Raw genomic sequence first — 23,503 nt, forward strand, 5'->3', positions numbered from 1 at the left:
GTTTTAGTTTTTTTTCAACTTGGAGATGGGTTTCCATCCACTTTTTTTTTTTTTTTTTTTACGGATTAAAAACCAGAGAGGAAATTACAAGATGTAAGATAGATCAAAGTATCAAATAAAAAAATAAAATATAGTTGGTTGAAGTGGAAAAGTTTGAGCCTCAATAAAACAAAAATGCAAAAAATGGCAATGGAACCAGATCACAATATAAATGAAATATGTGAGACTTAAAATGGCCACTGAAGCCTCTATTCTACTGAAAAGAAAAGTCGTGGCAGACAAGAACATCTGATCTGTGTGGAAGAGAGGAAACTGAAACCGCTTCTGCAACGGTTTCATGAAAAATTAGCACCACCGGCTGTTTATCTCATTAAACCAACTCCAAAAAATGCAGGAAACAGTCGTCATTTTCCCTTTTCTTTTGCAAATATTCTCGACAATTACCTTAAATTTGGGCTACACATTCGGATGGGAACAAGTAGACGGCAATTTACATTAAGGAAGAGGTTCAGTGTCTTTACGTCGTTCACAGCTACATCTGCAGCAAATGGCAGGAACGTAAAATGGACAACAAATGTACAAACAATTGATTTATAAAATATTTTCACATGCAACTAATATGCATTAGCAAACAAGTTCCATAACAAACATAATGTAAGACCACATGGATTATGTTGTTGTCAATATAATAAGACAATGTTTAGTGTGATCTCAACTGAAAACTTGGAAACTTAAAACACAAGACTAAAATTTTCAAAATGTTAGACAATGCAGCATATAAATTTGACATCAAGTAATACAGAAAAGGCAAATCCCCAGTCTCCAGTGTCAATGTTAGGAAATAGAAGGGAAATTCCTTGCACCGTAATGCTCGGCCAATCTTTTCTAAAGCTGTATAACAGTGGTGGCCTGTTTTAAATTCCAACAATCAATTCACTGATGAGTTGTCCACTAAATATGACCTCCGTACTCCAAATCATTTACCCGAATGAGATTAAATGCACACTGTTGACTAACAGCAATCCACCTTGACAGTGGTGACCTTTGAGTGTACAAAACAGGAAGATATCCTCAGCGACTGAGTCAGAGTTGGGTTTGTTTTCAAGGTTTTTTCAGATACCTTGACTTTGAACCCGGTTCCTTAAAGATTTTTCTTTTTTTAATATCAATATTATAAAATCAATTTCAAGAAAAAGAAAAAGCCATTAGACAAGACGTTACAAATCTATAGTTTCCATTCAGTTGAGAGGAGGAGAGTGTAACCCAGGATGTTTTCTATAGAAACAATCAACGTCTCCTGAACGACTCACATGCTCGATGCTACAATTTATAATGCAGTGGTTATATGTGGAAACAACGGTGGCTCAGTGACACTAAGGAGATTGCTTGCTCTCTGGCTTACTTGTATGTTATTTGTTATCTTGCCAACTAAAGTAGTTCATCAACTGAACATCAGACTGAACAGCCTCTACGTCATCAAACCTTATTTCATAAAGACACACAAGTTAAAGTCAGTGTGCTGAATCCTGCTCAGTCGGCTCTCTGTGGCACATTACTGGCTGATCCTACTTAAGAATAACTTACTGGAAAAATGGTCAAATTCTTTGCGAGCCTTAATCCTGAAAGCAAAATGAAGTTAGACATCAAGGCATTTGGACATGTGTCCAGGGAAAAAAATGGAAGTCTGTGTGTGTGTGTGTGTGTGTGTGTGTGTGTGTGTGTGTGTGTGTGTGTGTGTGTGTGTGATTTTGTAAAAGAAAATGACCCTGACATGCAGAGGGCCAGCTCTAAAGTGTGATGGATGGATGTTGTTTCTTACACACAGTGACACACACACACAAACACACACGGCTGACACACACTGTTTGTCACCCACCAACGCTCGCACACACACATACAGCTAAACACAGTCGTAGCTTACAGGTCTTCTTTTGACACCTTAAGTCTACTCTCACACACACACACACACACACACACACACACGCATGCACACACACACACGCACACACACACACACACACACACACACACACACACACACACACACACACACACACACACACGCACGCACGCACGCACACACTCTAACACACTGTCTGCCATTTATTAAGGCGCTGCAGTGAGGAACAAGACAGCTGTAGTGTGTCTCTATCTGCCAATCGGACACAAATGTTTCTCATGTCTTTATTGTGTTTGTTTCTTTTAGCATTTCTCTTTCTCGTTATTATTCCTCCTGTAGCTCCCCATTCCCTGATTTGTATTTTTACTCTTAATTTTCTCTTTTACTCTGATTTCTATATTTTGCTTTCTGAGGTTTTGTGGTCTTTGCAGGTAAAATGTAGTCAGTGCATGTACTTTAGGTTCTCGCTTAGTGGGCCACATCCCTCTGATGATCCAACCCCTGAAGTAAGACACGGCAGCATTTCCCATATATAGGCTCTACTTAGGTGGCCCGCCCTTGTAGATAAAATCCCTTTGTTTCAACTTTCAAGCTGACGTTACAACGCCTTATTTCACTCCTTTCAAATCAACAAAGTTTTGGCCACATGCCTGAGTTGTGTGTGCTGTGAGTCTCCTAGATAGTGTCTATGGGTATCCGGTATGTGAGGCATTTAGGCAACATCCGTAAATTGTAGCATCTCCCAATAGTCAGCCTGTGAGGTTTTTAGGGAACATCTGTAAATTGTAGTATCTCCCAAAAGTCTCCTGTGAGACGTTTAGGGGACATTTGTAAATTATAGTCTACCAATAGCCTACATATGAGGATTTTTTTTTGGGGGGGGACATCTGTAAATTATAAAATCTACTGGTAGTCTAAAGGTGAGGTGAAAAGGAGAAATATGTAAATTGTAGTATCTACCGACAGTCAGCAATTGAGGGAATATAAGTTAATTGTAGCTCCAGAAAATAGTCTGGGTTACAGTCAGCCCCTCCAAACTGCACGAGTCTCTGCGTGAACACCGGTCACACGCTGCGCCACTCACCACAAGTAAATTCTCAACCTGCGGATTTGCAGGATACAGATAAAAGGGTCCCATGAGGGTTTCTGTTCTCTGACTAAATTCATACGGAGACACATACATGTGATGAACACACAATATTCGATGTGTGTACATGAACACATTGTATACTGATGAATTCACAACAAAGTTTCTCAAAAAAAAAAGGGGTGGTGTACTCTCACATGTGCAAACACACATACACATATACACACACACACACGCACACACGCACACACACACACACACACACACACACACACACACACACACACACACACATACATCTCACACCTTTCATGTACCCACACAGGAATGCTCCACACACAACAGGTGGACATACGTACACACACAAACAACTATGCACATCAAAGTGAAAATAGTTTTTCTTGATATTACTCTGGGTGTCAGCGCTGGCAGCCTGTAAGCCAAAGATAGAGCCACACACACAGAGCGAGGGGAAAGAAAAGAACAATAAACAGGGAGAAAGACATTAACTGGTGACATCCATGCGAGAAGGTATCTGATTACTAGAACTATATTTCATTTTCACTTTTTCCTCTGAAAGAAGCAGCCTTTGTGGGTGTGTGTGTTCATTTTCGGTGTTTTGTGCATTCTTGTGTGCGTATGTTGCTGGTGTGTGATAGAGGAGTGTCTGAGGTTTACATACACACATGTAGGAGCACGTGCACGTACGTAGGTTTGACAAATCTGTGTGCTGATATGTGTGCCTGTATATTGTATGTATATTATGTGTATGAGTGCATGTGTGTGCACTAGTCGCTACATATTAGATAGAGATGTTTAGCCACACACAGACGTTCAGAGTACTGAATTACAGGTAAATTACTAACAAAAACAGATCAAAGTAAAGTTTATTATCTATTTGTGTAATTGACAAGGACCAGGAAAAAATATATATTATGTAGTACTGAGGATCATTTTTAGCCCCTGTAGAAAAGATGATACATAACAGAGAGGAAATTATCCTATATTTATAGAAACACATATTTATAAAAGCAGTCATTGTGATAATATCAGCTAACTTTTATCTGGAATAATTTATTGTACCATGATTGCACGTATACACAGTATTTAGAATTTGTAGCACGAGTGGCGACTGAAGCCCTCAACTTATCAGTGTTGTATAAACAACTTCATGGGTTGTAGTTTCCTGTGTAGCTTGTTGTTTGCGGGATAAGCGTGAGAAATTACAAAGGCAAAAAATATATGCAACGGTTATCAAGTAAAGCACCTTTAATGATTGTATCCATGAAATAACATCTTAGTTTGTTTAGCCAGCTGTAGCCAATCGTGATCACCGAGAAGAAGGTGAGAGGCCTCAGCAAACAGCATTCAGGAACTGTCAGAACAAATAAATGAATTATTTAAGTGGGTGCATGTATATTTTTGACCCTGCGTTGATTTCAGAAAACCAAAAATAAATCGAAATTTGAGCGTTAAATGGCACCATATGATGACATTGATGCACATGATGTGACCACAACTGTATATTGTGACTTTATTGTCGTTTCCCACCTCCTTCTCTTTTACACTTCTCTCCAAAGGGGAAAAACAGTACGTCTTACAAATTGTCCTTTTTGTTCGACGGCAACATGTGCATGAATTTGTGTATGCGTAAACGGAAAGGTGCTAAAAGGTTGTTCACAGCACCATCTGCCTTTGTCCCAACTCAAACACATAAGAGCACACACAAATAGACACATGCAGATGCAGCCCCTTCTGTATGGTGCACCATTACTTGAGTGTGTGTATATATGTATGTATAAAGTGAAAAAAAAAACTGAATTACTTTTGAATGTTTGAAAAATGTGTGTACGTGTATGCGTGCAGTCATCCTTGTGCATGCTGATGTGCCATGGGAGCAGTTTCCCAATTATTGGAATTGCAAATAGCTTAATATCATTCTCATTTCCTATTTCTCTGTCTCCATCTCTCTTTCTCTCCCCCTCTGTCTCTCTCTCTCTCTCTCTCTCGCCTCCTCTATCTCAACTCTCTCCTTCATATGCTAACAGCCTGATTAGGGATTTGTTGGCCTCCAGGCAGTTTCAACCAATCAAGAGCATGTTTAACTGTGAGCGCTCACACCTGTCCTGACAGGAATGATAACAACTGCAGCCAATCACCACCAATCTGCCCCGTTGCCACGGTGATCAGCCTGTTTTGGAATGCCCATGGTGGCCTGTGAGGAGAGGCGCTGCATTCAGATGGCTGTGAGCTCAGTGCCAGTGTGAAGGGGGGACATTTGATTTAATTTACATTTGAGCTATGAGGTCAAACTGGTTCACTGTTGGTCTTTTAACAGTTGCATCACCATCTCGCTACCAAATAAAAACGATCTTACAGATATTTCATCTTATAGTTGTAGTTTTAAAACTCTGTACTCTTATGTTATACATTGTGTTGTTAAGATGTTGGTTTTGCAAACATTTTAAAAGAATGCAAAACTATTTGTTGTTAACCAGTATTCTTCTGAATAAGCAAATAAATATAATATAATGCTAGTAAAGTTACAGAGAATGAACTAAAAAAAAAAAAAAAAAAAAGAAGAAGAAGAGAAACAGAGATGGCAAGAAGAGTGGTAGAGGTAGAGGGGCTGTCTGTTCACCCACACACCTTAGTCTTTCATCAGTGTTGTATGCGTAGGCGATGGTGGCGTGTGTTGGTTTCTATTCGTCTGATAACTCTGACTTGTTCTTATTAATACAGTCAAACCTTTATTTATTCATTATCAAGCTCATATTTTATTCATCCCTTGTTTCATTTTAGTTTGATTTATTTTCATCTGAAAATATCATCAACTGGAGTTTGATCAAATGGTGTGTGTGTGTGCGTGTGTGTGTGTGTGCGTGTGTGTGTGTGTGTGTGTGTGTGTGTGTGTGTGATTGAAAGAAAGAGGGGGAAAGCAAGCAAAACGTGGAAAGAGAAAAATGGAAGTGAGTTTTGTGGACATGTAGATACAAAGAAGATATGGAAGTTTTTTGTTTTTTGGGGGTTTAAAATTTAACCCGATTAAAGTTACATTGTTTGAAAAGTAAAAACATCTTACCTGTAGAAAGAAATTAAATCTCATATGTCCCTTCTTCTTTTTGTACTCTCATTTTCAAAATAGCACATTCAAACACATTGCTGTAGCATGAGAGCCATGTTCCAACCTTCCATCAATGTGTTGTTTGCACAGCAACTCATCATCATTTCAATCCCCCAAAGACACATAAAGGAAGTTTCATTTTAAAGATAAACTAATTAAGGAACGAACATCACCTCAGATTGTGAAGCCACTCCCTACAAAAACAACCAAAAACTGGGACAGTAACAAAAAGTGTGCCATGGTCTCGAATTCTTAGCAAACAGTCAGCAGATGTCTGCTCCAACTTAATGCCCCCTGGAGATTTCCTTGTGGGGAAATGTTTGAACTAAATAACTTCACCCACCCATGTGCTTGCACTACTTGTCACCTTATTTCATGCCATCTTAAGAAAGCAGCTGAAAGCTCGACACTGCTTTCCACCATATCACCCACGAGTGGACAGGGTCTTTATTTGAGCTACCTACATGGGTAAAGTGGCCATTACATTTACGTAAAAGCTCAAGCTGAATAATCCTACATACGTAAAGGACCAGCAATTATACTATCAACCAAATTGGACTATCTTAATAAGTCCAAGTATCAAAGTATCCTTTGAGTGTTGCCGCTGGGCATGTTTGCTCAGGTTAAGTGCATTAAATAGCGGATCTACTACGTAAAGATTTATTTTGTTAGTTACTCTTCAACTGTTTCACCGATATGATAAACTGACCTCTGTATCACTTTACCGGACCACCAGGGGTGCGCTGAAAGTGCTTACAGATAAACGATATGTCATGATTTTCTAGCTGTGGGAGAAATACGAATCACAGGGGAGCAAAAAACGATTTGCCCGTGGAGATACTGCAACTCTCAACTCTCTTGAAAAACAATCTTCCACAAATGGAGATTGGTTGAATTTGTATTGATTATTTCAGTTGAACGATGGCTGAAGAGACTGACGAACATCTAAAAATCCACTTACAATTCACAGACAAAAGACATTGTCCAAATCTTCTCTGAGAATTTAATGTTTAATATGAAATCATTTAAATTTGACCACCAAGCTGATTCATTTACTAAATTCAATATGTTTTTTCTGTCTTCTGTTTTTCTGTCTTTACAGTTTACTTTCATTAGTTTGTGTTGATTCTGGCCACTTTTCTAAACTTTGCTTTTGCTCTTTCCAGACTTAGCTTCCTGTCCCACCGGATTAAATCCTACATTCACAGCTACATCTCGAAGTGTACAAGTATATTTCCAATGTCAACAGAAATTCCTCTAATCTGGCATTGAGGCCTGAGTTTGGCAGATTAACACAGGTGCTTTCATTTCCTTAGGACAAATCTCAACTTGCATGTCCAGGAAGATTCCCCAGGTTCTGTCAGACCAAAACTTTCCCTCAAAGAATTTATCTCTCGTAAAGTTGCTTGACCCTTCACATATAAGCTCTGAAAATGAATTCAAGCTAAAACTTCATTAACAAAGCAAACTGCACATACTGCTGATTCAATATAGAAGACCCTCTATGGCTCGGTGTGTTTTGGTAAAACCTTCACAGTCTTTCAGTCAGACTACTTATCTTTGCAACAAAATGAGACTAGCTAGTCTGGAGCAGAGACAACACGAGCTCGTTTGCGCAGAGCGATGGAAAAAAGAAAGATACCGACAGTCATCTTTTCCACCCAGCTGAAACTAATTTGAGAAACAAAATGTCTGCTGCCAAGACAACAACATTAATGAAGAAACTAAGAGCTGCTTTAAAGCTGAGAAACAATTTTCACAACAGGCCACAAGCCTATGGTCTTTTTCATATATTAATATAGGGATTGAAGCATTTTCCCCTTTCCCCTTTCAGAAAACTCAATGTGGGAATGTTTACATGATGAGAAGGAGAAGCAATATTTTTCACTGCAATGTTGGATCGAACTGAAAGAAACTGTCATCTTTCGAAGGGAAAATAAAGCGTAGTAGTATTCTTATGACACAATGTCCAGTTTAAAAATAAAGAATTGGTGCACCTTGTCCAACTTTACAAAAGAAGTAAACATGTTTACTGTCTGGTACGAAAACCGCTGTTGGTCTCTATAGCTGATTTTCAATCTTTTGTCAATTGTATGAATATTTACATAACTCACCTTAAATTGTATTAAGGCTTGATGTTGCGCATAATTATAAGAGGAGCTGCTTTGACTGACAGGTGGATGAAGAAAAACATTAGGTTCTTATTTAATTAGGAAAATACCAGATGTATAGACTGACTTTAGGGGAAAATAATAGTAATTTTATAAGTCTGATCACAAAATAATGCCAATGAATGTCTGCAAACATGCATGGAGCAACTGTAGCAATTTAATAAACTCTGCACTGAAATTTACATTTTAACCTTTGTAAATATATAAGAACAAAACAATTATTACTGGGAATTTCCAATCATGTACTACTCCTGTTTTCTGAAAGTATACATCAATACATCTGATAGATTTTGTTTCATTATGAAAGACACATTTCCCTATTTTGCCTGAACCAATCACTCAATGAAATGCGTAATGGCTTTGCCAATAGAACATGAGCATTGATTGGGGAAACACACACACACACACACACACACACACAGGCACACATACACATAAACACATGTCCGCACACACTCAAACACACAAATGGTTGGATCAATTTAGTGTAAGCTAATTGGCTGTCACGACCTCTTCATCGAGCCGAGACCATGAAGGCCTTGATCTTGAAAAAAAAAGGCCTGAGGGATACACTCAGATATACAAGCAGATCAACATATGAACACACACACACACACACACACACACACGCACACACAGGAGTGCGCTCACACACACACAATAAGAGCAGAACAAGCGTTCCAGTGAGATCAAATGTCAAGAATCTACCAAAGAGCTGTTTCTAATGTGTGTGCGTGTGAACTCTTCCTTCACTTATGTAGCTCGGAGTGGTGGATTTTGCTGCCACACTCATCATCATGCTTAAGGAAAAACTCACATAACTTCAAACAATTTGCCGTGAGCACTAATGTTAAGCTTCTTTGCAGGACTGACAAAAAGTATGGATGGAATTGTAACATATTCTAAGGTATCATTGCTGTAGCTGCTACAGACATGTATTTGCTTTTGCCAAACTATCAGTAAACAAAGCTTTCCCTTTTTAATTCTGTAAAATATTGACTAATTAGACTGTTTTTAATAGTTAACCAACAATAATTGCACAGGTGGTTTCTCCAACAGAGACTGTAAACCAGCCAGAAGTGAAATTTGAATCCAAGAATACCAAAAAAAAAACACTTCTGTCCTTGTGGACAAAAACTCATCATGCGTTGCTTTTAACAGTCGGTCTTATAAGGGTTCAATACAAAGAGGCATGTTTATTGGCTGACTCGGGCTGGAAGTTGGTCACCTTCAATAAAAAATGTCCACAGAAGTGAATACCAGAAGATCCTGATAGTTGAGTGAATCAATGACACACACACACACACATTCGGAGGTGGCCTGAACAGATCAGAGCTCAATGCTTCCTGAGTGTGTTTCCATCTGTATTTTTTCCCGGTCACTTGTGGTCCGATCACAGCCAGGTAGCACATGTCCGGATTGAAACCACCAAATGTTAACAGAATCAATATATCAAACATAATTCAATGTTCACGCTACATTCTGTTAATATTATGTTGTCTGTTTCCTCTCATTGTTATACTCCCGTCTGTCTCTTAGAGGATACTGTGTCAGTATCAGGTTTTTCCTTGTCTAGGTATAAAAAGTGAGGTACTTTAGGTTTAGGCACTGGAAACCACACGGTTAGGATTAAGAAAAGGAGAAGGTTTGTGTTAAATGTGGCATTGTTGCAATTTGGTTGGTTTAAACACCACAACTACTGTGTTTGGTTTGGAAAAGACCACGCATTGGGTTAAAATAAGTAATTTTACATAAGTAACAATACATTCCTTTCTTAAATTCGTTAAAACACCTTACACGAGTTAAATGTTGCCTTTGCTTTCTCACGGACACAGTCCCCCAGATGAAAGTCCTGTGTTTGCTCCATCCAACCACCCCGAACCTCATCCTTCCTCAGATAAAGTCCTTATTTGCTTTAGACTGTCGGCACAACAGCGACAAGCAATCTAAGATGATTGGACTCTATGGCAGTTTGATTGGCATGTTTCACTATTTTCTGACATTTAATAGACAAAATTAGCGATTGATTTATCTGTCTATAGGTTTCGCGATCAATGAGTGATAAAGCGGATCAGGTTATGTCCTTGCGCCTTTAATGCGTGTTCGATTATGAGAGGGTTACGTTGGCCTCAGCCTGTGTGCTGTCCTCAAACACACAGCTCAACAAAATGAGCCACAAGTGTTGGGAGGTTAACTTAGTTGACAAACAGGAGGTTTGAACCAACAATGTAGGTCCTGCCTCGAGGTAATAGTTGTGTATCGTAACCATAAATGGGTGGTGGACCGTTTACAGTGTGATAACAAACAGTGACTAACTTTCTCCCAAGGGAAAGGAAAACATTCTGCTTCACTAACAGTAAAATGAACTGCTGCTGATGGACAATGTTCTCCAAAGTGGTGTAAATACAGCAAAAGAGAAAATAATTGAGTGAACAGAATTTTGGAGAAACTGCTGACAAACTGAATTTAACTGTGCAACAACAAAACATACAGATTTATGCACATACAAATTAGAGTTTAAAAAAAAACTACAGCACCTTGAGAAAATGAGAAAATTATAACTCTAATGAGTCTACCAGCAGGCGGGACAGAAATCTATCCACGCAGTCCGTTCTACAATTCTTAAGTATAAAATGTGACATTGTGTGTGTGTGTGTGTGTGTGTGTGTGTGTGTGTGTGTGTGGGCTTGTTCTTATATCCTGGTGGGGACTTTAACCTGAATGCACATCAGCCCATGGGGACATGTGTACAGGGTGTTCATTCGTTATTCATACAGGATGCATACATGTACATAAACAGCCCAGTCCAGATTTATATACGAGTAGGAAGTTTGCAATCAATACACAAAACTCAATGAGCCACCGGAAGATGTTCTACGTGGGCTACAACAGTGACATTAAAGTTTGGCATCAAAAATGTAATTTGCAATTGTAAACGAAACCTGAAACTGAAAGCAGATAAACCTGCATTGGAGTATTGCTACTTTTACATGAAATAATTATGCTGTTATTGTTGCATTGCATTTTGATATCTTTAGCATTATGACGTGTTTTTCAATGTCACTCTTCACATTTTTCATCTTAATTGACACCTTAATTCTCAGAATTCTTTCGATGTCACTCTTTTTCAATTTTAGCTTTCGGTCTCTGTTTTGATGTAGAGAGGATGAGCTTATGGGGAGGGGCAAGGAGCGTGCGGTTTACACATAATTCACATGATATTTGCATACTAAGGAAGCTCATCACTCTTCCCGAACGGTGCACCGTCTGCTAAGAAGCCTGACATGACTGCATCTTTAGGCGGTAGCTTTCACAAATTCACATGCAACTCCCGTACAGCAAGCAAGTGTTGAGAAGGTTCGTTTTGAAATGTAATGCATTAAATCTGAAAAGTAATGTAACTGTTTTGATTTCTTCGTAAAAGTATCACAACTAATTCATTTCATACTTTTGTAATAAATGCTTTAAACGGAGCAACAGTGTTAAAAAGTCCTAAAATATGAATTTGAAGTCGTCATCATAAACAGTACCAAGCACTGATTACTGCCTTACTTTAATTAAAAGTTCTTCAATACAAATGGAATAAAGACAACCACCAAAACAAACCACAGGTATGTCCATTACTACTGACTGCAGTCAAGGAAAAATGTTCCCATAACCTCAAACCAAGTCTACATATATATATATATATAGACTCTGAGAGATGATAGAACTATCTAACGAATAACCTTTTGTTCCCATCTGATGACGTGTGTGGTCGCTCGGAGCGATTCACATTGACTTGATGGCAGACGGGAAGCGGTGCAAAAGCAAACAAGAGAACCAGTCACAAACAAGTCTCAAGACCGTACATCCAGCCAAACGAATGGAGGCTGCCTGGACGGAGACGGTTTCACAGACGGTGAAACGATGCAAAGCAGCAGAATTAGTATAATATTCTCCATAAGAACTTTTTTACTGGAAACAATATATACGGGTGTAGACCCTTTGTAATTAACAACATTTTTGAATTGTAACTCTCATTTAATGACATTTTTTTCTTTGGAGCTCCAACTTATTAGAACGACATGATTTCTGTGATTAACTTACATGTAACTAGTTACTCCCCACAAGTACGCCTGTTTCTCTCTGCTGTTATTTTTTTTCACTTGGAACCGGGCTGGGTTAAAGTTGACTGAACGGACATTATGGTGATTTGGCAGATGTACACTGGAACAAGCACTAATTTAGAAGCTAGATGTTTGCTAGATAGTCTGTGGGGCATCGGTACTTGTTCCAGCGGACCGCTGCCAAACCAGCATAAAGTCAGGCAAACGGGAGCAGATCAAGAGAACTGGAAACATTTTATTTCCTCACTTTGGAGAAGAAAAAAAAGTGTCAGACCCTTGTTATGCTTCGCTCCAGCATGATCCTGTACTCTTGATGCCTTCTCAGAGTTGTAACATCTCAATAATTAGAGAAGTTGGGCATTAACCCTTAGTCAACTGACTTGGCGCCCAGCTTTCCTGCGGGCGCCCCGTAGCCCCCAATGTAAAACCCAATGATCCGCATGTCAGGCTGCTTAAAGTACATGAGAGATCAAAACCTAACCACTTTCATACCAAGCGCTCGCCTCCTCAGCTCACCCCCCCCCCCATTCCTTCTTCTCCCTTTGTTTCATCTCCTGCTGCGCTCTGAGCAGGTGTTAAAACCTTGAACATGAAAAAAAAAGGACGAAGAACTAAAAAAAAAAAATACCTTTCTTACATTCCATCCAATGTCTCTGCCACTTTACAACCCTCTCAGCGGTTTCTCATCCAAATCCAATTTAGCTCATGTTTCCGTCCTCACCATACCCTTTTTTTTTTTTTTTTTTACCTCTCCCTCACCCTTCATCCGTCTCTTTCTTTTCATCCCTCATCCTTTTCTTCTCCCATTATGTTTGCCCTCCTCCCTCACTCCTTCTGCCTCTTTTTCCCCTGTTACAACCTTTCGTTTTCGTCTTTTCCTCCATCTCTCTCCTCACCTCTCCCCCTCCCTCGTCTCTCTCCCTCTATCTCTCGGTGGCAACATGAAAGGCTACCTGTGCGCTGATAGCCAGGGGAGAAAGAGGGCAGAGAGTTAATTAACTTGCTATCTGGGACTGACTGTTAATAGGAATTGGAACTGTTAATAAGAATATAGTGTTGCGCACCATGTTAGCAGAAATATAGCTTTCGACAGCACACGCTCAGATATGTGTGTGTGTGTGTGTGTGTGTGTGTGTGTGTGTGTGTGTGTGTGTGTGTGTTTAACTGGGACATTATTCTGTGTGTACTATACACATCAGTGCTTGTATGTGGATGAGCACATACACAAACAGGGAAGTGTGTGATTGTATGCACACAAACACACACTCACACAGACAGAAAGGTGGCAGGTGTAATTTCACGCATTAGAAGGACTCTAGAAAAAAAAAAAAAAAACACCCGCTCTGCCCAAACCCCACACACACACCCCTACACACACCCCTACACACACACACACACACACACACACACACACACACACACACACACACACACACACACACACACACACCGTCTCCCATCCCCCTGGCTCTCTCCTCTCTCGCCACCCGAATCCTTTGAAGATAACTTTTTCTTATTACCCTAACAATGGCGGCACGGAATGCAACTTTAATTCATGCTCCGAAAACGAGACAGGGAGGAACAGGACACTGCGCCTCTCGCTTGTTCCTCCTGCGGGGTGGAGAAGCGAGTGAGCGAGGGCGAGGGAAAAGAGGAGGAAGTGAGAGAGAAAGAGAGGTAGGCGAAGCTGGAGAAAAAGTTCAAATAGAAATCGCAAGGTAAAGCTTTTTTTTTCTTTTTTTTCTGAAGCACAAAAATGGTCCTAAGTATCTTTTTTTCTTTTTTTTTTTTTCTTTCTATTTTTCTCCTCTAACTTTGAGATTGGCAAAGTGCTGACGTGTGCTCTTCCTAACAGGCATGAGCACAGATACTTGTAACACACTTAAACAAAATCGTACCCCTGTGCTGACGTGACTCATCTGGTTGAAGTGCCACCCACAGCACCAACATCACCACTTTGCCTCTCCCCTCCAGTACCTACTCTCAACCGCCCTTTATCCCGACATCCTTCCCTTCTGTCCCCCACCCCTCCTCGCTCCTTCTTTGTGGTAGGTAGGCAGGCAGGCGGGCATGACAGGCCCTCTTACAGACAAGGAGGAAATGCTTGCCCTTTGAAGTGGAATTGGGGGCCAGTGGAACTGTCTGGTGCATGATTAGCGTGGGGGGGTGGGGGTGGGGGTGGGGGGGGTGGAGAGAGAGCAGGTTAAATGGAGGGTAAAGGCAAGGAAAGAAGAGAGACCAAGTGACAATAAAAAGGATAAAAGAGGGTAGAAGGAGTGAGCAGAAATACAGTAAGGCCCTTTTAACATGCAGGTTTAATTATGCAAATGTTGCGGAAATTCTGAAACTGCCCTCCGTGGAAAACAACATCAGTTGTTGCAATAAATTCTCCAAACCAACATATCATATGTTCACGTTCAAGTGAAAAAAAACAAAACTGTATCATTACCAGGGATTAAAACTCTTCAGACCAAATCAAATATTGAAATAATGTGACCTATGTGTTATTGAGCCTCAAAGTCTGCACAGGGAGCTCAATATAGACAAAAGTCAATAATCGCTGGACTTTGACACTGGGATCGCTATTTACTTCTTGTTTTTTTTTATTTTACTGATCTTCTAACCACAGCTGAGATCATCTGTTTAATAGCTTCCAAAAGTTTATTGCCAATAATAAGGGGATACTTTTCCACAGTTATATGGTTATCCACTACTATAACTTATACTAATACCACAAAAAATACGTTTTGTGGTGCAACAATAAATGTGTGCACGTCCTGAGGCGGAAGATCACTTCCTCCGTCCACCTCCTCCAAACACCAAGTCTCAGCATGCAACACAGTCTTTCACCGTTAAACCGAACTGCCAAACAAAAAGATTTTGTGTTATGAAAATTATTTTCAGTGCCATAAAACATCTCTCCTCAGATTACATAACTTTGGAGGCCACACTCTCAAGGACTATTTGCAATTGGGACACTTCAATACAATATTTTACTGTAAATGCTGCTGTGGCAAAACCTATCTCAAGTATTCACCCACTGATTGTTTAGGGGGGAAAAAAAGGAATAAAAAATACATCTATTATCATATCTGTAATTTATATTACAAAATAAAACAATTTAATACACACTACACTGCCTCTGTTTATTTCTTATTATATTGATTGATTTGTATTCAAATGATTTGATGGTGCGTTTATTGGTTGAAAAACTCTATATCAAATTAAAGGGTCACAATGGAAGTTCTAGGGAGAACATGTTAGCCCTCTTTGAGCCTGGCTCAATATCTGAGCCACATGGACTGCGACGAGGACATTTCAGAAGAACTCAGAGAAAGGTCAAGTGTTTCTACTATCAATATTAAACAGTGCCCACTTGTTCTACAAAGTAGACACAAAAAAACCGGAGTATTAATTTTCTTTTCTCTCTCATTTGTATTTGATTGATTTGATTACATTTCCCTAACGTGTGTTCTGCAGGAACATTTTTTCCCCCCCAGACATTACTAAACATCAGCGTCGTGATTTTTTTATGGTAAATCGCACAAACTTTGTTTGGTGGCAAAATAAGAAGACACACTATTGACAGTCAAAATGCATTAACTGGATACAACATCCATGTGTATTAAATCTAAAGGATTACTTTCTTCCTTGAAAGAAATCTAGAAACTTAAGTGTCCTAATAGCAGTTTTTGAGTGTGGTTTAACATGTAAGTCACTGGATCAGCACTTGGACTGTAACGTTGACAATACACAGGAACACAAGTAGAGAGAAGAATACAGATTGAGAAAAGTCACCCGTTTCAGCTCGTATTGACTTCACAACAGGTCCACCCTGTTGTATAAAGTAGCATACATACATGAAAACAGAACACAAAATACACATTGTTTTCTACATTTGTTTTTTTTTTAATTACTTTCTAATTCAAAACAGAATTTCCTCTTGAAGTGAAAAGATAGTTATAGTTATGCAGAAAAGAGATACAGCTGCTGCCATTTTTAAAAAGCCAAAAGTACAGAGAAAATTCAAAAAATGATGGTGATAGCATTGTGTTCATTTTGTACCAGTTTAACAACTTGTCACCATTCACAAGCAGATGATAATAGCTATGTTGTACACTGGCATTTATAAAAAATAGATTCACTCAGCAATCAAAAGCAAAGAGCAAAGCATCATATTTGAAAAAAAGAGTCTTTTCTTTACTTCAAATTGTACTTTCATTTTCAAAAGCAGGTTGCATTTAGTAACACTTATAAAAGAGCTTGTCCACCCCATCATCCTGCACAGTGCACCGTACAGGCGTGAAACGGTTGCCGTTTAAAGAATCCAGTGGCTCCATGCAAGTTCCCAAGTGGTCGTCACTTCCACGGAATCCGCCGTCTTTTTCCCAGACGTCGATTTTCATCAAACTGCTACTGGGAGAGTGAAACGTGAACTTCTGAAACCAGCTTGGGTTGTGATTTGCACGAACGACTCTGGTTCTTTGGACTCTACCATCGATTTGCACCTGTTGGATTAAATAGCAAAAAGTTTTTTTATTATTATTGAAAATAATCACATACTAATACTAATAATAATTAGATAAAAACATGTTTCAATGATATTGTTTAAGAATATTAAGGAATCAGTTCAATTAAATGTGAGGGGCTGCAGCATGTGTTTCAAGTTTAGCCATATAGTTTGAAAGTGTTTTTCTTGCTAAACCAATGACTGATTAGGTCTTCTGCAGATAAAATACAGAAGAGTAGCACACGGAAAGCTACTCAAGAGAGTCAAGAACTTACCAAAACATAGGGATCTGGTCTTCCAAGTCCATCCCCTGTAAGACCAATGCCATTTGCCACCCAGACTTCTACGGTTTTAGCCTGACACCTTTATAAAGGGCCACAGAGGCAGAGGGAGGGGCTTCACACAGGTCGCCTCGCCACCTCCACCCCCACCAACTACTTTATTTGTTGTGTACTTTAGAGATGTCACAATACCAGACATTTACCACTACCAGTTAAATTCCAGAATTCTCTCCAAATCTGATACCAAAAACATTAAATCAATCAATTGAATGTCTCGCAAGAAAAACTTTCATTCAAAGCAACTTGCTTCACACACAAGGTCCTAAAACACAACGGCCATATTTGGACAGATTTAAGGATAGTGACAGCAACCTACTGACGTTACGAGCTCATATTGCAATCGGTGTCTACGTTAGACCAAACAAGCTCACGTTAGCCTTTGTGAACGTCATGAATCGTACATTGCTACAAAAGATGCAGCTGTAATTTAATGGAAGAATTCCATATATGAACATTTTGAAGATTAAGTTACCAACTGAAAAACTCACCTTGAATCCTGTGAGCCGGTATGGAGGTCAGTCTTTGAGGTGCTTAGATATGTTCGAGGTGTTTGTGAGGTGTAAATGCAATAGTAATTCTCTTGCAAAAATGACAAGTTTGTTTTTAATGATTCTTCCAAAGAAAATTTAAGACAAAACATTCACTGTTCAGCAAAGTGCCTCATGAATACTAAAGCCTTAAAGGATTAACAGTTATGTTTGCAAAGGGTGGTTTGTTAAATTATAGTTTATGTACACTTCACGTTTACTCAAAAAGAAAAAAGAACACCTATATTTACCTCCTAGAACATTTTTAAATGTTCTCAATAACTCTACTTTTAATTTCATTATGTTTTCTTTTTTACTCTTTACACAATTGCATATTTGTTTGTGTACAGCCTGTGGCAAACTGAAAGGACTGGACATAGTTTGGAAGGTCATACAACTGCGTATATAAAATCACACACCGCATGTCCGGACAACAAAGCAAAACATGAAGTCTAAGGAAAACTGTAGACCTTAAAGATAAAGTCGTGGTGAAGACAGCGATTAAGGCAAGGGTTTAAAACCATTTCAAGATCTTTGCATGTTCCTTGGAGTACAGTGGCCCTAAAAATTGTGAAATGAAAGGAGTCACCAAGACTCTGCTGACCGTCCACCCAAACAAGCAAGAAGGGCTTTGATTAGGGAGGTGACCAACAACCCAACACTTACCCTAACAGATCTTCAGACGTTTTCTGCAGAGATGGGGGAACCTCCCTCAAACACAACCAGCTCATCAAGCTTTTGTGGTGCAGATGATAGACAGAAGCCACTCTAAGTAAAAGGCACACGACAGACAATTTTTTTTTTTTTATCTGATTAATCAAAAGCTGAACTATCAGCGAAGAACATCAGGCACTCATGATCATCTGGCTAATCCAGAGGTCCATGAAAACCTGCTCCAGAGTGCAGAGACCTGAGAGTGGAGCGACAGTTCACCTTTTAGCACGACAATGCTGGTGTGGATTCTGGACAAAACTCTGCCTGTACTTGACTGTACAGCCAAAGCCCAGACTTAAACCCCCAACAACATCTGTGGACGGACATGGGGATGGCAGTTCACAGATGTTTTCCATCCAATCTGACGAAGGTTGACAGGATTTGCCAGGAGGAATGGGATAAAGTGCCCAAATCCAGGTGTGCAAAGCCTGTAGAAACCCAACCAAGAAGAGTGGAAGCTGTCACTGCTGCCAAAAGTAGTGAATCAAGGGTCTGAATACTTATGTAAATACGAGATTTGAGTTTTTGATTATTCATAAATGTGCAGAAACATCTGTTTTGTTCTTACTTTGTCATTATGGGTAATTGAGTGTAGACTGACAAGGAAACATTTTGATTTTATTTGTCTCTGATTTTCAACTCTGCTAAGCCTGGCAGCGTAGAAACGTGTTTTTTCTCTCGTCCACTAAATCAAAGTTTCTGTTATTTGAAGAGGCACGCTTCGCATTTGAGACAGTTTAAGTGGTTGAAGTAATTTAATTTTATGATCAGTATTTTATACAGCCTTCAGTTACCAGGTAGCCTGTTTAAGTTCTAGAGTAGATTAAGAACAACAGGAATGCATTCGCTTTTACTGTAGGCATGATTTAAGGAAAATTATCGTCCGTATATAAGTTTCCCATGAGTGCGTCCAGCTCACTTTAAATAAATGGTGATCACAGAAAAGTACACATTGGTGCTATTCGGTATTCGGGCGGAATTATGTTAAGCAAGACGAAGACAAAGAAAAAAAATTAAATTGAATGCAAAAAGAGATCAAATGAAATAGAAGAAAAGAGCTTTAGTGATTGAGACACATTTCTATTTAGATGGGAGGGCAAAGTATTGTTTTCAGAGGGGAGGGACAAAGTTTGTATGTGAATCGGTTATGCAAAGTCATCTCGGTAAAATACAGATTTTATGTTCCTCTTCTTAACTTTGAATCAGAACTTTCAAGGAGTACATCACAAAAACTTCCCCAAACCTTTGGACTCAACCTCCCAGGCACACATCAAAAAGAAACTGTAATGTAATCTTGTTCTGAGACACAGAGATGTGAAACTGCAGCGATTATTTCATCTTTGTGTTTTGAACGAATGTGTGTGTGATTGTCTTGATCTGCCCTCAGGCTTTGCGGTTAACCAGCAATTTAAAAAATTCTGGAATTGTCATCATTAGCTTTCTTCGTGGTCTCACACTCGGATGAAACTCAAATAAGAGATTTCTGTTTCGGAGGAAGTTAAAAGTTTTAGACTATTCACACAAACGATGACACGATTCCAAATCACCTTCTCTTGTTGTCACTTTTGCAAATATTTGCAAGATGCGAATAACCTCAAGTGAAAAGAACTATTTAGCTAATAAACATCGCACTATTTGCAAACTGAGTGACAAATTCATGCGATCTTGTGATCCAATGCATCCTGTAAGTGACAGTGTCTTGTTTACACATTTATATGTAACCAGAGGAGGGAAGAGTAATAGATAATATATGTACCGTACAAACTGAACAACAAAACTAAAAAAAATATGTTTTTGTTACTGAATTCCTTTTTATACTTGCACTTATGTATATATTATATTTGAGAGAGAGTGAGTGTGTGTGTGTGTGTGTGTGCGTGTGTGTGTGTGTGTGTGTGTGTGTGTGGGTGGGTGTGTGTGAGGGTGCATATGTGTTTGTACTTCGAACATGCAGAGTCATTCCTCCATCAGCAGTTTTGGGGGACCTTTGGGTGACTGAGGTCCGTCTCAGTGGCAGCGTCATCACCTTATTGATGTACCGATCAATATCCTGTATCATCCATCACCATGGAGACGTGGAGGTCCGAGTGGGAATGTAATTTCACCTTTACTTTACAGGTCCTGAATGTTTATAGTACAGACTAGTTTACACAATTATATACTGTACAGTGCAACATGTTTGGATTGAAATATTGGGGAATGTGTAATTATGTAACCAAGCTGGGTGGATAATCAATATGGAATATATTATAAGGCTGAATGAAAAACAAACTTGAATCTAATGTACAAACTGAACTTCAACAAATAGTTGCTGTGCAATAAAAAACATATCTCCAGGTTTTGACGGTTGTTGTTTTTTATTATTAGGACAAAATATAGTTCTTAAGATCAATTTAAATAATATGAAATGATTAATGCACTGTTTGTCTCACCTTAGAAAGTTGAATTTTGGGAATACACAATAGCCATATGTCCTTCTGTACTGTAGCTTCTGTTGTCTGAGGTTGGATCGACAACCTGATTAGATATACAATCGTGTTAATACAAACCACTTGTAACAGTATGAGAACATACGGAGAGGCACATCATTACCTTTTTTATTGTGTGTTTATGCTGAAATCAATAATGTGCCTATATGTTTAATTAAAACTAAGTTGAGCTGACAAAACACATATTCTGTCCTGAATTAAAAGACTCCTCGTCTACTGATGAGATTTTACAGTTTTCCTTATCTCCAGTTTGAGGAAGACTCTGATCATGTAGAAACATAATTGAATCCAAGTGGGAATGTGTCTTAGACTATCAGCAGTTTCCATTTAACAAACTCATAATTTAACATTGTATTGCAATTTGTTTCTGTCTAATTGCACCATAGGTACAGAAGTGATGAGGCAGTCATTTCTAGAGTTGCCATGGTGTGAGTTTGATATGCAGCTGTCATATTTCAAGGTGGTTCTGTCATTACCTACCCACTGCTTTTGAACCTTTTAAAATCTAATATCTATTCTGTTGAATCTTCCACTTAACTTACACAGATAAAACTACAAAGTGATGTGTTTGATAGCAGCTGACAATCTCAATGTAGTCTTATTGTATTACCTGCATTCAGAAACAGGTGGCTTTGAATGCATCGTTTCAAATTCTCTCTCTTCTTATATAAAAAGTAGGCTGCCTTTGTTTTCCATATTGCTTTTTTCAGCTATAGATGGGCAGAAAAGTGTTTCCTTTTCCCAAAGATTTGAAGCACGGAGGCAATGTAGCGAGATTAATGCATCAAATGATAACAATCTCCATACAGCGAAAGCCTCTTTTGTTGTCGTTAATCATTGAGTGTGTGTGAGGGTTACAATAAGTGTCTGTGTGCGTGTGTGGCCCTCTGAATAACGATGACGCCATCATTTCCTCTTTATTCATGTTGGAAAGTAAAAAGAGGTTGAGAGGTGGAGGGAGTTGGGAGAAAACACCAAAGAAAGTGGAGGAGTAGAACAATTGTATTGGAAAGGGACAAGGAAAGATAAAGACTGTTTCAGTTTCAGTGCTCACATATTTATGTGTGCATGAGTGTGTTCACACTGACAAGTATGGAAACATGCAGTGCACAATGAGTACCAGGACGGTGTACTCATAACGGTCACTTGGAGCGCTGGACACTTTTCACCCTCAGCGGTCGCCACTATGGCTATGTAGCGGAAACAGAGGTACCATCAACCTATTTTCTAACTACCAGTTGTACTCTAAAACAAAAAAGTGTTTATTTTTCACTAAATACAACAACATTGTTGTTTCAAAATCAACATGATGTCTACCGCGTGTGAAACAGACGGCATGAAAACAAATACATTAAATGATCAAACAAAGCCGTCAGATATGTTGGCGGGTAAAGCAGTTGAAGCATGTCAGTGTGCAATTTGAGACAAAACTACCCTGTCGAAATTCACGTACTGCACAAATAAGTGCACTAACATGTAAGTGTACGAACACAAGTATGCAAATTGAGACACTACTCATACACTGCCTTTTTTAATCGATTTTTCCTTTCAAGATTACAGATTAATTTGTAACAATACTAACTCTGTTTAAAGGCTGTTCATTAAAGCTGTAGCAATCACGGAAGACAACACCAGAGCATGCGGTATTCGTGCAGGTAGGTAGACCCTGGAGAGGGCAAACACAAAGAAACAAAACCATTCATGCACACATTCACACCTAGGAAAAACCAAAGAGCCTAGCGTTAAAGTTTTTGGATTGTGGGAGGAAATTTGAGGGAGATCATGCAAATTCCACACAAAAAAGGGCTCAACTGTGACATCGCCTATTGGTTTGTGAACTGCTGTTCAGAAGCCTTGAGTTTGACATTTCAGCCATCACCATTTTGATATTCTGGAGCAAAAAAGATCATATTTGGACGAGCTGGTAGGAGTGAGCGCTGGATCTGACTCGATCCAATTGGGAACCCGAGGACACTACATCCGCCCTCCAGCGCAAACCTGACAGCACCACAGGCCTGCTAATCAAACAGACATCTCGCACAAACATAGCTGTCTGTGAGGCCTAATATCGAATTAATGATGGGATTATTTTCAGATGGACCACCAGAAGACAAATAAGAAGGAGTGTATTTAGTGAATGACACCAAAGTGACTCCTGGAAAAATGTTACTGATTTTGTATTTCATGAGAGAAGTTGGAGCCAACCGCTAGTGCTGCCTTTGGTGGTATTGCACTTTATGGCAATAAGCCTCACGTTTCAGACGTGGACGCTACGTCCACTTTTATATACAGTCTATGGTTTGAACCTAGAGCCGTCTTAATGTGAGGCCATAGTGCTACACACTGTACCCCGATACTACCCTACTATATGTCTGTTCTTTAAAAAAGCAGTGTCACTCAAGAGTTTTTATTTGGCTTTCAAGCTGTGACACTGCAGGAGATGAAAAATGGAGAAGACATTTTTGCAGTGAGTAGTTTTGAAACATTCTGGAAAACCTCTGCTATTATCAGATAAACAGTAGGAGATATGC

This window comes from Embiotoca jacksoni, unplaced genomic scaffold, assembly GCF_022577435.1.
Source record: "Embiotoca jacksoni isolate LCO1_2020_lvr unplaced genomic scaffold, fEmbJac1.0.p SCAF_8, whole genome shotgun sequence".
In the NCBI taxonomy this organism is placed as follows: Eukaryota; Metazoa; Chordata; class Actinopteri; family Embiotocidae; genus Embiotoca; species Embiotoca jacksoni.